Source organism: Gobius niger, assembly GCF_951799975.1.
Source record: "Gobius niger genome assembly, chromosome: 18".
In the NCBI taxonomy this organism is placed as follows: domain Eukaryota; kingdom Metazoa; phylum Chordata; class Actinopteri; order Gobiiformes; family Gobiidae; genus Gobius; species Gobius niger.
Genome location: NC_136869.1, coordinates 29,494,895 through 29,512,156, shown reverse-complemented (window position 1 = coordinate 29,512,156; position 17,262 = coordinate 29,494,895). Strand labels below are relative to the sequence as shown.

The window sequence follows — 17,262 nt, the reverse complement described above, 5'->3', positions numbered from 1 at the left end:
AAAGCCACGCATGGCTCAAGGTTGACCAGTGACGAGGTGTGAAACTTTCCAAAATGGTGGTTAATATGCTTCAGCTAGCTCAGTAGCTGGCTCATGTGTTGCTAAAGGGCCACAGTGGCTCCAACATGGTTTGAAAAGCTTCTGGGTTTGCAGCTTGTGTGAACAATGTATCTAGTGCTACCGTGTTACCGGTGAGGGCTTGTGCTTCACAGCTTGAAGGTCCCGAGTTCGTTTCCCACCTGGACGGGGCCTTTCTATGTAGAGTTTGTATGTTCTCCCCGTGTCTTCGTAGGTTTCCTCCGGGTGCTCCGGTTTCTCCCACCTAGGTTTCCCTCGGTGTGGGGCTAATTTTAACCCCCCACAGGGTAGTAATAATAATAAATATAGCCGCAAGCGGCGATTATCGGCTGCACGCCCTTATGTCTTCCTCAATCTAAAATTACGGTATTGCTACTGCCTTTATGTTTATTTCTTTTTAAGTTTTTTCCCTAGGGTCTTAGTTTTGGGATTTTTGGAGTGCGCTAATGTGAACTCTTGTTGTTTTTTGACAATGCTGAGCACTTCACACTTAATTGTTGACATTATACGGAGAAAATGTGTATGAATTTGTATCACACTACACTGTGTTCCAAATTTTCTAAATTGTCAACTCAAATGAGAGTCAGCATCATTTTCAAGTCTTTACCTGGTCGGGGATCATTTAAATGTGGTGGAAAAAATCTCCCAGTTTTTTTCCAAAATAAAATAGTAAAAAAACTCAAAATCTACTGTTCCAAATGATTATGCAACTCATTGTTTCAATACATTTTAAAGCTTGTAATTAACTGAAAATGGTCATTTTCATTTATTGAATTTGCAGCAGTAGGAGGTCATATTTACTGAAATCAAAAGCTACACTGCGTTCCAAATTATTATGCAAATTGGATTTTTGTGTCAAAAAGGTAAAAAAAAAACAATAATAATGAAACTCATGGATGGTATTGTGTCTCGGGGCTCTATGAATCACTGACATGAATCTCAGAGACCTGGGATAATTAGTTTTCAGGTTAAGCCCAGTTAAGGGAAAAACTACTGAAAAAGGGTGTTCCACTTTATTAAGCAGATCATCATTTTCAAGCAATATGGGAAAGAAAAAGGGACTTTCTGCTGATGAAAAGCTTGAAATAGTTGAATGCCTTGGTCTAGGTATGAAAACCTTCGATATTTCATGAAAGATTAAGTGTAATCATCGAACTGATAAGAGATTTGTGGAGGATTCAGACACACACAGGTTTGTGCAGATAAAGGCACAATATGGACGGTTTCTGCCAGACAAACACATCAGATTAAGAGAACAGATGCTACAAAGCAGCAGACAGGTATTTGAAGCTGCTGGTGCCTCTAGAGTCCCCCGAACATCAAGGTGTAGGACCCTCCAGAGGCTGCAGTTGTGCATAAACCTTCTATCTGGCCTCCCCTAAACTGTTAATTGAAGCTGATGAACAGAAATGGCTGCAGTGGCTCAGAAATACATGAAGATTCATTTTCAAACAGTCGTGTTCACTGATGAGGCCGTGTAACCCTGGATGGTCAGATCAATGGAGTAGTGGATAGTTGGTGAATGACCACAATGTCCCAACAAGTCTGTGACGTCAGTAAGGAGGGGGCGGAGTCATGTTTTCGGCCAGAATCATGGTGAGAGAGCTGGTCGGCCCCTTTAGGCTCTTTTAGGCTCCCTGAAGGTGTGAAAATGACCTTTGAAATATATGTGGAGTTTCTGACTGACCACTTTCTTCTATGCTACAAAAAGAAGAGCCGTGCTTTCCCTAACGACATCCTCTTCATCCTGACAACGCACCATGACCTGCTGCAAAGAAAACCTCTGCATCACTGGCTGCTATGGGCAAAAAAGGAGAGAAACTCATGATGTGGACCCCCTCCTCCCCTGACCTCAGCCCTATTGAGAACCTTTGGAGGCTCAACAAAAAAAACTTCTATGAGGGTGGGAGGCAGTTTTCATCCAAACAGCAGCTCTGGGAGGTTATTCTGACATCCTGCAAACAAATCCAAGCAGAAACTGTCCAAAAACTCACAAGTTTAATGGATTTAAGAATTTTGAAGCTGCTCAAAGAAGGTCCTATGGTGAAATATAACTTGACCTATTGAGATGTTTTTGATTGAAATAGGATTTGATTTCAGTAATTATGACCTCCTAATGCTGCAAATTCAACAAATGACCATTTTCAGTAAATTACAAGCTTTAAAATGTATTGAAACGATGAGTTGCATAATAATTTGGAACAGTGGATTTTGAGGTTTTTACTATATTTATTTATATATATATCACTAGGACATTTTTCCACCACATTTAAATGATCCTCGACCAGTTAAAGACTTGAAAATTATACTGACTCTCATTTGAGTTGATAATTTAGAAAATCTTAGAAAAATGTCATTTGCATAATAATTTGGAACGCAGTGTATTTCAAACAAAAACATCTTAACAGGTCAAGTTATATTTCAACATAGGACCTTCTTTGAGCAGCTTCAAAATTCTTAGATCCATTAAACTTGTGAGTTTTTGGACAGTTTCTGCTTGGATTTGTTTGCAGGATGTTAAAATAACCTCCCAGAGCTGCTGTTTGGATGAAAACTGCCTCCCACCCTCATAGACGTTTTTCTTGTTGAGGCTCCAAAGGTTCTCAATAGGGCTGAGGTCAGAGGAGGAGGGGGTCCACATCATGGGTTTCTCTCCTTTTCTGCCCATAGCAGCCAGTGATGCAGAGGTTTTCTTTACAGCAGGACATGGTGCGTTGTCATGATGAAGAGGATTTTGTTCGGGAAAACACGGCTCTTCATTTTGTACTATAGAAGAAAGTGGTCAGTCAGAAACTTGTTGGGACATGGTGGCCATTCACCAACCATCCACTACTCCATCCCATCCGCCATTTACGCACAGGTGTCTGTCAGCTCTTGTTCTTTGGTTGTAACCATGAATTACTCTGTATTTGCATGGAGGCGTCCGCATCGCAGCGCTCTCCTATGGATTTCCAGTGGCCAGTGGCATTCCGGTAGCCAGCCAACATTGGGAATGAAAGTAAGATGGCTAAGATGCTAATTCTGCTCAAGTGTGAACCTTTGGATGAATGAAAGAGAGGGAAAAATATATATTCTAGAGTTCATAGAATGCTGAGGTAGGACTGATAGCTCGCTGTGCTAAAACTCGTAGCCGGGCAGAGCCAGGTAGCAGAGCGCGGAACCAGGCTGTTGTAATCATTAAAACACGGCTCAAACAAGAAGAAACTCCGCAACGAGAAGCGAAGACGGGACGGAGGCGAACGAGGTGAAAGGACACGGCTCCCCCCGCTCCGCTACCGCCACATCAATACTGACAGCTGCATCAGTGATGATTCACCTTCAGGACGATCTACACTTTCATCCACTGTTACTTCAAAGTGTGACATAAGGTAAGGTATGATGGCGAACTTATCTCTTCCCCCCCTCACCAAACACAGACGTTTACATCCTACTGTATCTACTTCTCCGTTGCTTGCGCTAAATATCTTTAAGATAAGATAAGATAAGATGGTACTTTATTGATCTCACAGATGGAGAAATTGCATTCGATGAGAGAGCATCCGGCAGCAGCACCCATTCAGTGCGCACCACTCTTTTTTTTTTTTTCTTTGGTGAAAGATCGTTGTGTCGCGGCCGATGATCTCGTTGTCCTTCAGCCACGATACGATACAGCTACGATACAGCGTATCGTAGATACGCGTATCGTAGATACGCTGTATCTACGATTTAAATGAAGATAAATAAATCCACAGATCTAAATAGAGTGACCACCTGTCCCTCTTCTGACTGTCCTGCCGAGCCATGTCGTTCTCTGTTCCTCCTGCTTCACATGTTCCACTCTTTTTATTGTATTGTTTATCTCATGATTTTTTTTATCATTATTTTTTGCATCTAACTGCTATCTATCTGTTACTAGCTCAGTGTTATATAAGTTGCAATAATAAAAAGGTGTTTTTTAGTGGGATTAAAATGCCTGATCTATAAAAAATAACAATAATAATTTCTCTGTCCTTCAAAGTTCTGCCAAATTGTCCCACTGGTCTGTTTAAACTATTTAAGGTGGTCACACAATTTCAAAAGCAGAATAAAACTCCAGCACAGTCACACTGTCTCATCCGTACTTTAAAGTTTTGCAAATTGACACGTTGATCCCTGCTATAGCAATACTATGACAAAAATAATTAAAATGTTTCTCCTCTTTTAGGAAACCCCTCTGGTTGAGATCCCGGCAAAGAAATCAGTCACCTGAGCTTCAGCAGAACACTTCAAGATTCTGTCTCCAATCAGGACCTTCTTCACTTGAATAAGAATAAAAGTACTGATTTAAAAGACGCTCTGAAGCTGCTCTCTCTCCTCATCATGGACATAAGATAAGGACAGGCGTCTCTTTATGAGAGTCAAATGTTGCTGCTTTTGGGACAAACTGATAAGAAATTAAGAATAAATAAATGCTATTTCTAGCAGAAAAATCCTTTGTTTAAAACTGTTTTTTGTTATCCGATTAATCGATTAATCAATGTAAATAATCGATAGATTAATCGATTACTAAAATAATTGATAGTTGCAGCCCAAATTCATATAATATGTCACATACATTCACATGACCCTAATCTATACTACATTGTGAATTTCTCCATTGTGAGATCAATAAAGGCTTATCTCTCTTATTGTCAATGTCAATGTCAACTTTATTTGTATAGCACGTTTACAACAACACTAGGTGCCCAAAGTGCTTCACATACAGGTACACAATATAAAATAACAGCACAAAACAACAAGAGAAGCACACACAATAGAGTTATAATACAGCTCAACTTGAATCGAACGCCAACGCAAACAGATGTGTTTTAAGGGCAGTCTTAAAGGTTTCTATGGTTGGAGTAGCTCTGACATTTAGGGGGAGGCTGTTCCAGAGTTTTGGAGCAGCCACACTAAACGCTCGATCTCCTCACGTCTTTAAACGGGATCTGGGCACGTTCAAAGACAGCTGGTTCGCAGACCTTACTGACCTGACTGGGGCATAAACAGACAAAAGCTATCTCCGGCGTTATGCGTATTCGGCCGCCCTATTCGCGATTTCATCCCAATTCCCCCCGGGAAGTACAGACCGCACGAAACATGGCGTGAGACACTAGCAGCGCGAGAGGAAGCCCTCCGCAAATGCCACATCCGCGCAGCTGTTACTTGGGCGGAGCACACCAAACGACTCCCACCCCTCAAGGTGGGGGACTTTGTCCATGTACAGAACCAGACGGGACCTCACTCCAACAAATGGGACAGGACGGGCAGCGTCGTGGAGGTGCGCCAGCACGACCAGTACGTGATCAAGATTGACGGGTCGGGCCGGGTCTCGCTTCGGAACCGGAGATTCCTGCGCAAGTTCTACCCGGTCCATAATGACCAGCTTCCTCCTCGATCGATCTATGATGACTTGGTGCCTCGTGTCATGTCGCCAGGACTTCCTTCGACGCCGTTGCCGCCCAGTCATGTGCCGCCTTTGGGCTCTCCCCGGTGCGGTTTGCAGCCCGATCCCCTCGTGCCTGCAGTGCCAGCCCTGGACATCTCGTGTACTCCGCCACCGGCCTCTGTGGCCCCCTTGACCCCTTCGCCACCTAACGGGTCGCCGGCAACGGATCTGCGCCGGTCCACCAGGAAGGCCGGTACGCCCATCTGGCATAAGGACTATATTTTTGGGGTAGTCTTTTATGGGTTTTGTGGCCTTTGTGTTCATGTTGGACATTGTTTCCGATGCATTCTGCTCCATGCGCTTTCATGTTAGCGTTGCACTGTGGTCCGCCACACTTTTTTTCTTTATCAGCCTTTGTGTTACTGTGTTAAAGGCTCGGGGGGAGATAGGGAATATTGCACTATAGTCCTTTATTTTGTAGGACATAGCGGAAGAGGAAGTCAAATTAACATGTAAACATTCCGGCATCATCAGACGCTCATGACATGTTTGGTTATTGTCATTTCCCTTCTGGCATTCATTAAAGCAAGTGAACAAATGGAACACTGTTCTTATTTAGTATGTGAGAGGTAGGCGCACGACGCACATGCACGTGGCAGCGTTGCGCACATACCTGAGCAGGCAGGCCGGGAGACGTGCGTGGTTTGTGTGGCAGGTTAGCGCAGCAAAAGGCTGTCAGCGTCCATCCTCTCTCTTCTCCTCCGCCTCCTCGTTGTTCATAAACCTTGCACTGCATTTGCAAAAGCTACTTTTTACGCACAAACAGGAACCAAACTGCTGATTTATCCTCTGTAAGTGAAACGCTGTCCTGAGAGAAAGAGTGAATAGCGATGTTCTCTGCGTGGCGCCAGTATCAAAGGTCACAGGAATCAGGGGCATAAGTAGGTTTTGGGGCATTTTGAGCTTTTCACAGAAAAGCTCAAAATGTTATAGTGTAGTCTCCAAGCTTTCCAACAATGTATAACACATTGAAATCTGAAATTTAAGAGCTCAAAAAAGCTGAAAACCTCTGAACTTTTGGGCCACTCTCACTTTTCTGCCTCTCACTCACCTTCTCCATAAAGTCCTGACCACTTTTAGATGTGGTCTTGGTGACACAGTCCAATGATATCACATTCGCGTCCTTCTCTGTGTTGTGATGCTTGGTGCTGGACATGTGATGTCTCTAGCCTCCGGCACAGAATGGCCTGATTTTTCCATACAGATAGGTCTGTCTGTCAATGTTTAGTCCAGGTGGGACCAGGACAGGAAGACCGTCCATAGGGGGCAGATCTGCTCCAGCCGATATGTGACAGGTTGCGCATTAGAGTGGGTTTTTGCAAGCACCACACCTGGTCTCTTGGCGTCAAAGCTGTGACAGAATAAGAACATAACACATTTTAAAAATGGCTAATTATTTTCTCATAAAAGTCTGTCATGTATGTTGTTGCTATGTTATAATTATGTACACAATGTGAAAGTTTCAATATAAGTACCCGAAGTGCTGATAACTCTTGATCTGTGGGAGTCTACGGAAATGGCGAGTCTGATGCTGCGGCCAATCGAAGTTCTGGACTAAACATTGCCCTCTGCCGTTCCAACAGGCTGTGGTATATTGAGGTGACTCACAGGTGAGCTGCTTTCCACAACCTGATGAGAGAGAAGAGAGGAAGAAGAAAAAACGATCGTCAGTTAAATGTTGTGAAAGTATTTCAGCCATTTCTGCCAAAGTGTTCACTCTTGTCTTCATGTAGGCTTGCTTGATGAGTCCAAAGCCACAGTCAGGGGAAAACTTGGTGTGGCCGGCAATAAGGAAGTGGATTTCAATTTTATCGTGAAGCTTGTGTCCAACCCGCCAGGCAAGGTACCAGAGCATAAAGTTGTTCTTGTTCTGCCCACTGCAGTTGTCACAATGAAGATCCACCTCTGTTTCTCCAACTCCAAAGAAATTATGCATGTAGCTAATAACTTCATTGCTTCCTTTAGTAGATGACATGTCTTCATCAATCAGGTAATTCACCTGTTTCTGCAGCACCTCACAGGAAACACCAAAAAGGCCACATTTCCGTGGGGTCAGGAAGCACATTGGTCCTTGCTGGGTTTGAGGGAAAGTGTAACTGTAGGAGACAGAGGTAGATTAGATTCAATGAAATAGGTGTCTTTTCATAACCGTCTAACAAAGGTAAAATTACTATATTGATGCTATTGTGCATTATTTTGAGCTACTATCAGGCCGCTTCTTCTCATGCATAAATCGTCCTTTAAGGGACATTAATAAAGTAAAGTGAATGTGTGTGATATATTACCTGCTGAGCAAAATCAAAACTGTAATGCATCCTAATCTTCTTGCTTGCTGGTAGGGATGGTCCAAAGACAGGTTAGAACCAGCGCAAATGTGTTTGCAGGCAATTGTCATTCGTTGTACACAGCCCTTTCTTTCTGCACAAGGGAAAGACGGTCTTGTTGCTTCTTTACTGCATCAGACTTTCTATCATCTGGGAGGTTTGCACTTCTTAGCAGCTGCTCGTCATTGCTTTGGCACAGCCAGCAGAGATCTGTGCGTGCTGGCAACTTTTGATGTGTTGGGGAAGTTGGTTCCAGAGAGCTTTGAAGCTGCTTTTACAAACTGCACGCTTACCTGAAAAAACGATGTTGCATATGGTTAATTGTGTTGTAATTGCTAATAGTGCATCGTTTCACATTTTAAGCACCAACTTCTAAATCAGTGTTTACACACACCAAGCACTTTAGCTGACTTCACGTAGAGACGCCACACTGAGGCCTTGGACACATGTGTTGGCAGCAACTTCACATGCTAAAGTTTGTGCCCCGGGTGTCGACCAGGCAACATGATGGCATTGTTTTCAGCATAGTTTTTTATGAAGCCCACAACTCATATCCTCAGGGCTGATTAACCTTACTTGTGGATGTGGCAGCGCGTGCTTCTTCCGCAAACGTGGTCTTGCCCCATTCTCCTTATAGTGTTTGACTATCTCTGCCAGGGTGTCTTTGCCAATGCTGAAAAAAGATTTAAAAAAAAAAAGACCAGAAACACATTTTAGAGTCTGTATCTGTACTTCCTGGTTTAGTCTTAGTTTAGACCTCAGTTAGTGGTTAGATCTGTTTTGAGTCAAAGGATAAAAATGTTCATTAAACTCTTGATGAATACTTTTACTTTTGACTTATAACGCACATTTTGCGGCTCTGGATACTTTATACTCTTTCTTAAGTAGTAATTTAATCTGATACATTTACATTAATGTTAGTAAATCCTTGGTAAGAAAAGTAAGTAGTTCTTCCTCCACCACTGGCTAATGATTAGCATCACATTCAATTCAAGAATGTTGACAGTCAGGTTTACTAAGTCAATTGAAGCAATTGAGGCATTATATAAATTAATAGCAGATGCTCACATTACCATGTAAAAGCTCTTTATAGTACTGGGGGTTTTGTCCAGTGATAATGCTAACGAGAGTCCTGAGCTAGCTAAGAACGAGGGGGATCGCCGTGTCGTCACGTCCGAGGCACTGGTGGGCAACACAAAATGAACAAATAGATATAAATATTTCTACGGTGGGTCAAAACATCGTTCACAAACAGAGCATTGCATCTAAGAAAAAATTGTTGCTGTACAAGATCTGTGATTTAAATAAACAGCTCTTCAAGCTCAGAAAAATCCGCCCACCAGTCACCAAAACATCCGGTGAAAATTCTGGGGAAATAAACAAGGTCTAAACATGGACTAAACATGAGCTAACGTACGTGTTTTTAGAACGAACACTAAACGACAAACATTGATGTTTATGGAAACTCACCCCATCAGAAACAGGAAAGTGTTCTTGCAGATCTCGGTGCCTCCAATGAAATAGGTCATACGGGCACGCTTTCTTTTTGTCGGGGTCTTCTTTGTGGATGTTACCATCTCCGAAGTGCGAACTGTTTGCCTCTAAATGTCAATAATTCGCATGTTCTGCCACTCTTTCTCCGCAGCTAAAGAATCCAGCCTTATGTTGTACAAAATGTCTGGAGAAAGCTTCTGGCTACAGGACTCTCTACCGTGCTGAGAGTTCTCTTTTCACCTCGTGTAGCATTTACAGTGAAAGGTACGTATTTTCTCCATTTCTTTGTCTATATCCTCGTCAAATGTTACTATTGATATAGCCTCTGATATCTTAGGGTCCAACTCGTCTGACGCCAGTCTGAAACATTCTTCCTCGTCTTCATCTTCGCTCAGCTGCAAAGTAAGGATATTATGCAATCTTATCACGTCACTTTCATCGTCACTCTGATCGTCTTCAGAATCAGTGAACGCTTGTTCATAAGCATCCCATCCGGCTTGTCCAAGAAGTACTTCCAAACATGTTCTTTGTACCGTCCACGATTCAGCTCGTCTGCAACAAACTTTGTGGCGTCCAGCGTCATTGAAATTTGATGCCACGCTGTAGGGCGGGGGCAATGACAAAAGAAACACGACCGGGGCTTACCCAGTATGTAGATACGCACACACAAAGTCACGCCCCTATGCTGCTCTGAAATCAAGCCAAAACAAGGCGGTTTGAACCTAAAAGTTTACGCTTCTAAATATACCAACTGCTAGCTTCAACATGTAGAGGCTTCTTCGTGACTTCAACTGAATCTGAAAAAAAGCATTTTTCTCGCAACTTGGGCTGCCGACTTTAGTCCCTGATTCCTGTGGCTGGGCACAAAGGTGCCTGGCCATGCTGCTTTTCGTGACAACAATCACCATGTGCGCCCGCCCCCCACACCACCTCCCTCCCCTCCCAGCACTGCAGGAATAAGTATAATCATGTTGTGTATCCAATAGTCTATGCTTATAGCTTAGATTTTTTTTAGCAATAATAATGACATTAATAAATAAATAAATTCTTGAAGCCCGACCCGACCCAAACCCGACTGTCATGTGTGACATCTCGGCCAGACCCGACAAAGATTTCCAGCTCTTGGCCATACACCGCTCGCCATGAGATGGCCCAGTACTCCGCCCCAGCCGCTCAGGGAAGCGTCTGTGAACACCTCCGTGTAATGGAGCACGTAGCCCATTTGGACCCCCCAATGGAGGCGCTCGGGGTCCAACCAGAATGCTACGTCGGACCTTGCGGCGGGGGACAACCGTGCCAGTGTCAAGCCCTCACACGGCGGGACCGGAGGCGTGAGAACCAGCGTTGGAGGCCTCTCATGTGGAGTAGCCCCAGTTGAACCACCGGGTGGGCTGATGCCATCATGCCGAGCAGGAAGCGGATTCGCCGTGGTACAATCCGCGGACCATTCATCACCTGTAGTCCCAGATCCAGAATCACTGACTGCCTTTCCAGGGAGAGGGAGGCAATCATGCCCTCGGAATCCAAGCGCAAACCTAGATAAGAAGACCAATTCCTGAGTTGGGGACTGTCAACTTTTCTCCCGATTAGGGTTGTGCCGATAGACGATATTATCGTCCATCGTGATGCATGAGCAACATCACGATGGAGAGCCACCATAGTGATGCCACGCCCCCTCCTGTCAGAAAAACGCACTGGTCTTCTGTAGGGCTTGTAAACCTACAAACTTTGAAGGGATTGCACTGTAAATTAAATCACGGATGTACGCTAGTGTCAGTGGCCTGTCAGAAGCCGTGATGTGTTAGCCGTAATTATTAACGTAAAGACGCAGCTGCTCTGTTTCTGACGCGCGGGGCTCTCTCTCTCTCTCTGCAGCTCAGAGTTTAACAGCGCGTGGTTTTGCTTTGCTTTGCTGCGTAGTGCGTACGTAAACTTAAACCGTTTTAAAATGACGAGATGGCGCTCACATCGGAGCTAGCATGGGCGCGCATGGGTTTAGATTATTCTCACGAAGAACTGAGAGAGGAGAAGGAGAGGAGAGAAAGAGGCGGTGCAGGAGGTACGAGGTTACGAGCTCACGGACCGGGCGGCGCGTGGAGCGGCTTCAAAAACGTACGACGCAAACGTGTACATATTGTCCCGTTCACCCACTGTTTCCTAAACATTACGTTAAAATTGAGCAAATGCAAATAATAAGCTCCGATTTACATTTGTATAAGTGTGATAAGAGTCTTGGTATTGAGGAGCCGATGACGTTCTCCTCCCAGACTTTACGCACAAGTTTTAACACACTTCTGTTGCAAAAGTCGTGTTCCGTGACTCTGTTCAGATCAGGTTTAGTTTAGATCCATTTATCCTGCAATCTCACATTTTCCTAACATACATAGTAATATGCAGCATATATATAGGCTATGTAAATGTCTTTAAAAATGCTTAGAATGAGAAATGGACGATATCATCGTCCATCACGATGGTTCACTGTAAACATCGTCAACGGCCAATTAAGGGGACATCGCCCAACCCTACTCCCGATTGTCCACCAACCCCAGCCGGGAAATGTGCCTCAGCACAGCGGCCATGTGGGCTTCGGCCACCTGTGGAGAGGAGGCCAGAACAAGTCAATCGTCGATGTAAGTCAGGATTCTGAGACCCTGACAGCGAAGCGGCTCTAACACTACCTCCACACACTTCGAGAAGGTACGTGGGGCTAGGGAGTAGCCAAATGGAAGGTGGCAATACTCGTAGCATTTGTCCCCGACTGCGAACCAGAGACACTTCCTGTGTGCTGGGGCAATGGGGATGTGGAAGTATGCGTCCACTGAAGTCATCCAATTTCCGGGCCTGATGCATTGCTGCAGCTGCTGCACCGTGAGCATGCGGAAAGGCCTTTTCACAATGCAGTGATGGGCCGCACACCGCCGCTCTTTTGGGGAACGAGGATTTACGGGGAATAAAACCCCATCCTCACTTTGAGTGGCTCCACCTCTGCTATGGCGCCGCGCTGGAGCAGAGAAACCACTTCTCTTGTGAGCGCCGCTGTCTCGGCTGAGCTGCGTAACCTTGTCTTGAGGATACCGTGAAAGCCTGTAGGTCTCTGAGAGAATTGTAGAGCGTATCCCCTTCTGAGCGTTCTGCCCAGCCAGGGCGCCCCGAGGAGCCCTGTGTCTTTCCAGACTTGGTAAAACTCTGTCGGGGCCGTACCACGACACTGAGTAAGAGCAGGTAAACGGGCCCGCCCACAGGCTCCGCTCTCGGCGGTGAGCCGCAGCGTGGGGGGGCCTGCCCGAAAGGGCTGACGCTCCCGGGAGAGAGCAGACTCATCGGCCGAGAAACGCTTCTTAGCGGGAATTCCCAGCGGGAGAAAACGAGAGCGCGGGGGGAGTGTAACACCGCTGCCCCGAGGCTCTTAGAAAAACAGGCTGAGGAGCTGCAACATCATGGGGAGCTAAAGTGCCTGACATAATGTCACAATGCCAATCACAGGCCTGCTCCTGTTCGAGCCCCCTTTTTCTTCCACGTTCGCTGTCGAGGAACAGCACATCAGAGCTGGGTCTCGCTTTCAGAGCAACAGTATGCCCACATTCATGTGAGACAGTGTGCTCAAGTTAGCGGTAGCCGCGGTGACACGAGGGATAGCTCCAGCCGCAGCCCGAGTACAAGAGTCAGAACGTTACACACGCGTCCTTGACAGGCAGCGGAGCTGAGCGGCAAGGAGCGTTCAGTGGGGCCCCCTGAGCCCTGCTGACTGTAACCACATTCCCACTCCGAGTGGCGACAGGTAGAAGCCAGGAGCAGGACGGCGGTCACGTCTCGGGCTGGGATCATCGCTGCGCCAACGATCCGGTCCCTGGGGAGCTGCACGTGAGGAGGACGCAGGGCCTCGACGAGGGGGAGATCTGCCTCTTCTTCCTCCTCGTTCAAAGCGCCGGCGTGAAACAGAGCCCTGGTCACGCTGCGGACAGAAATGATGGGCCAGTTGAGCGGAGACTTTAGCGGTGGTCTTCAGGCAGTCCACCATAGCCTGGATGCCAGAACCGAAGAGGGAGGACTGGTCGAGGGGCAAGCTCAGGAGACTGCGTTTGTCCGCCTCCTTCAGCGTGGACAAGCCCAGCCAAAGAGGGCGGCAGCCGAGGGCAAGAGCCTGTGACATGCGGGCGAAGGCCGCGAAGGCGAAGGTGGTTTCCGCCTCCTCAAACTCTTCGCGAGACAGCTGGTCACGACCGCGGATGAGTTTGTCCAGAGAGGCGGTGAGCAAGCGGTTAAGGATGGAAGCTGTGAACCTATCCCGCTCTGAGGGAAGGGACATTCTATTCCAGTCCTCTATGCCTTGGACGCTCTTCGGCTGGCTCCATCCTTCCACACCGTACGCAAGAGCCGGAGTACGGGCGGAGTACAGACTGTCCCAACCACCACCGGTCGCTGCCTGCCGCGGGCGTTGCCAAACAGGTCGCGGATCAGATCCGATGCTGGAGCTGGGGGCTGGGGAGGCATCGTCATCTCCATTCGGGCCGCAGCTGAAATGATGAGGCCCGGGAGATGATCCATGGGTTATCGCTCCCACGGCTGCATCTCCTTGGTGAAAAGGGAGAGTGCATCTTGGTCAAACAAGCATTGCTCATCATCTTCATCGCCAGCTGCCCAGTCCCTTCTCGAGACAGGCGGAGGGGAGACTGGCGACTGTTGCGACTGTCACATTCAAAGACGTGGGATGCACTGGTTTCTTTCAGGTGAGACTTTGTTCCTCCGTGTTTGGATTTGGGTCTTTGTCACACCTTGGGACCATGACTTTTGCACGGGACAGATGTAGCTAGCTCCTTGTGTCAAAGCAGAATAGTGCTTGTCTTATCTAGTGTGAGGTCAGGTGAGACTCTGAGGTCAGGTGAGACTCTGAGACTCTGCTCCTCTTGTTTTGATATGCATCGCTGTGGGCGGGATTAGACAGGGAAGGTCGCAGTGTCACTAGTATTGGATTGTCATATTAGTTAATTTGAAAAGGGGAAGTGCAATTTTCTAAAACATACAATAAAACGTGGTTAAACATGCCAGAGTTAGCCACAAAGCTATTTGCAGTCATTTGCAGGTCCTGGTAGAGACAGTTGAACATCTACCTCAACTACTATCAATTGCCCTATTTTGTGATATAAAGTGTGTACTATGTGAGATGCCCTTTTCAATGCTGTGCAGCTCTTAAAGCGCTTTGTGACTATGTCTGTGAAAGGCGCTATATAAATAAAGATCTTCTTCTTCTCTTGATTTTGAACATCTTCGAATCAGTTCATGGTCAGGTCAGAGGTGAAGCTCTAACCCACAGCCTAAAGCAAAGCCCTGTCCTCCCCCTGTCCTGCTTCAAATATCCAGACGTTAGTATCACAGTCAGCACCACTTTATTCCCAGCATCAGCGCCATTTTATCAATAACCTGCACTCGGACTGTAAACTATGCACTGCCAATGCTGACTTTGATATTCTACTTTTTTCATAGTCTATTCTAATTTTATTTTGAGCTCTACCAGCTCAGCATGCTGGACTCCCTCTGCAGGTGGATCACTGACTTCCTGACGGACTGGAGACAGCACGTGCAGCTGGGGAAGATCGTCCCAGACACTCGGACTACAAACACTGAAACTCCTCAGGGCTGTGTACTTTCCCCCTGGCTCTTCTCCCTGTACACAAACTGCTGCATCTCCAGTCACCAATCCGTTAAACTGATCAAGTCTGTTTTGTTTGACGACACCACCCTCATCGGGCTCATCTCGCACGGTGATGAGTCCGCCTACAGGAGAGAGGTGGACCGGCTGGCGTCAGGTGCAGCCACAGCAACCTGGAGCTGAACGCCCAGAAGACAATGGAGATGATCGTGGACTTCAGAAAAGACACAGCCCACCGTTCCCCGTCGCCCTCACAGACTTTCCCACCCCTATATCCTCTGTGGACTCCTTCCATTTCCTGGGCACCACCATCACCCAGGACCTCAAATGGGAGCCCCCTCATCAAGAAGGGCCAGCAGAGGATGTTCTTCATACGGCCGCTGAGGAAAGCTGCCGACCAATATGCTGGTGCAGTTCTACACGGCCATCATCGAGTCCATCCTCTCCTCCTCCATCACAGTGTGGTCCATCCTCTCCTCCTCCATCACAGTGTGGTCCATCCTCTCCTCCTCCATCACCTTGTGGTCCATCCTCTCCTCCTCCATCACAGTGTGGTCCATCCTCTCCTCCTCCATCACAGTGTGGTCCATCCTCTCGTCCTCCATCACCTTGTGGTCCATCCTCTCCTCCTCCATCACCTTGTGGTCCATCCTCTCCTCCTCCATCACCTTGTGGTCCATCCTCTCCTCCTCCATCACCGTGTGGTCCATCCTCTCCTCCTCCATCACAGTGTGGTCCATCCTCTCCTCCTCCATCACAGTGTGGTCCATCCTCTCCTCCTCCATCACAGTGTGGTCCATCCTCTCCTCCTCCATCACCTTGTGGTACATCCTCTCGTCCTCCATCACAGTGTGGTCCATCCTCTCCTCCTCCATCACAGTGTGGTCCATCCTCTCCTCCTCCATCACCTTGTGGTCCATCCTCTCCTCCTCCATCACAGTGTGGTCCATCCTCTCCTCCTCCATCACAGTGTGGTCCATCCTCTCGTCCTCCATCACCTTGTGGTCCATCCTCTCCTCCTCCATCACCTTGTGGTCCATCCTCTCCTCCTCCATCACCTTGTGGTCCATCCTCTCCTCCTCCATCACCGTGTGGTCCATCCTCTCCTCCTCCATCACAGTGTGGTCCATCCTCTCCTCCTCCATCACAGTGTGGTCCATCCTCTCCTCCTCCATCACAGTGTGGTCCATCCTCTCCTCCTCCATCACCTTGTGGTACATCCTCTCCTCCTCCATCACCTTGTGGTCCATCCTCTCCTCCTCCATCACCTTGTGGTCCATCCTCTCCTCCTCCATCACCTTGTGGTCCATCCTCTCGTCCTCCATCACCTTGTGGTCCATCCTCTCCTCCTCCATCACCTTGTGGTACCCTGGCGCAACAGACCGGGACAAGCACCGACTGCAGCACATTGTGCTGCTGCCGAGAGGGTGATTCCTGTTCACATCCAGGACCCGAGGGCGTGTGGGTTGGATCACTGCTAATCCTTCTCACCCTGGACACAGACTATTCCCCTCTCTCCCCTCAGGCAGGAGGCTACGGTCTATCAAGACCCATAGATCCTGCCACTTGGACAGTTTTTTCCCCACCGCCGTCAGACTCATAAAGAATGATAAAGAGACCAAATTTCTCAGCACTAGGGCTTTTTTTCTGTGCTAATTTTCAGTACTTTTTCTCTCCAAACGTCAATAAATGATCTGCAGTGAGTCCAAAAAAGCCTGAACTCATGAGCAGCTTGAGCACAAATTCAGAAGCGAAGCAAAGCTGCAACTTACTCACACTTCAGTCATTATCAGAGATGGCAGAGCTGTGGTCTGAGCCAGGACAAAACCAGGACTTACAGTAAACTGGCTAAAAACCAGGACTAAACCTGGACTGAATAAGAAACTAGACTCTTAGACAAAGAGAAAAGCAGCAACAACACGGCAGCGACAACACGGCAGTGACAACATGGCAGTGACAACACGGTAGTGACAACATGGCAGCGACAACACGGCAGTGACAACACGGCAGTGACAACATGGCAGTGACAACACGGCAGTGACAACACGGCAGCGACAACACGGCAGTGACAACACGGTAGTGACAACATGGCAGCAACAACATGGCAGCGACAACACGGCAGTGACAACACGGCAGTGACAACACGGTAGTGACAACGAGAAACACATCAGCTTTACCTTTAGCGAGAGCCCTGCAGAGCCTGAAGTTACGCGCTGTTGTTTACAACTCTAGCTACACCAAATTAGCCTGGCACGAGCCAGACTGATCCTCCA

At 47.2% G+C, this 17,262-nt stretch overlaps 1 long non-coding RNA gene across 1 annotated transcript; it reads right to left on the bottom strand.

The window, feature by feature from the left end:
* Positions 1 to 6,569: 6,569 nt before the first annotated feature.
* Positions 6,570 to 10,095, bottom strand: LOC306977639. Its single transcript, XR_013793853.1, has 5 exons — positions 9,319 to 10,095; positions 8,243 to 8,521; positions 7,810 to 8,141; positions 7,000 to 7,620; positions 6,570 to 6,875 (listed from the first exon to the last, which is right to left on the bottom strand). It is a non-coding gene; the product is annotated as an uncharacterized lncRNA (long non-coding RNA).
* Between the last annotated feature and the right edge of the window lie 7,167 nt (positions 10,096 to 17,262).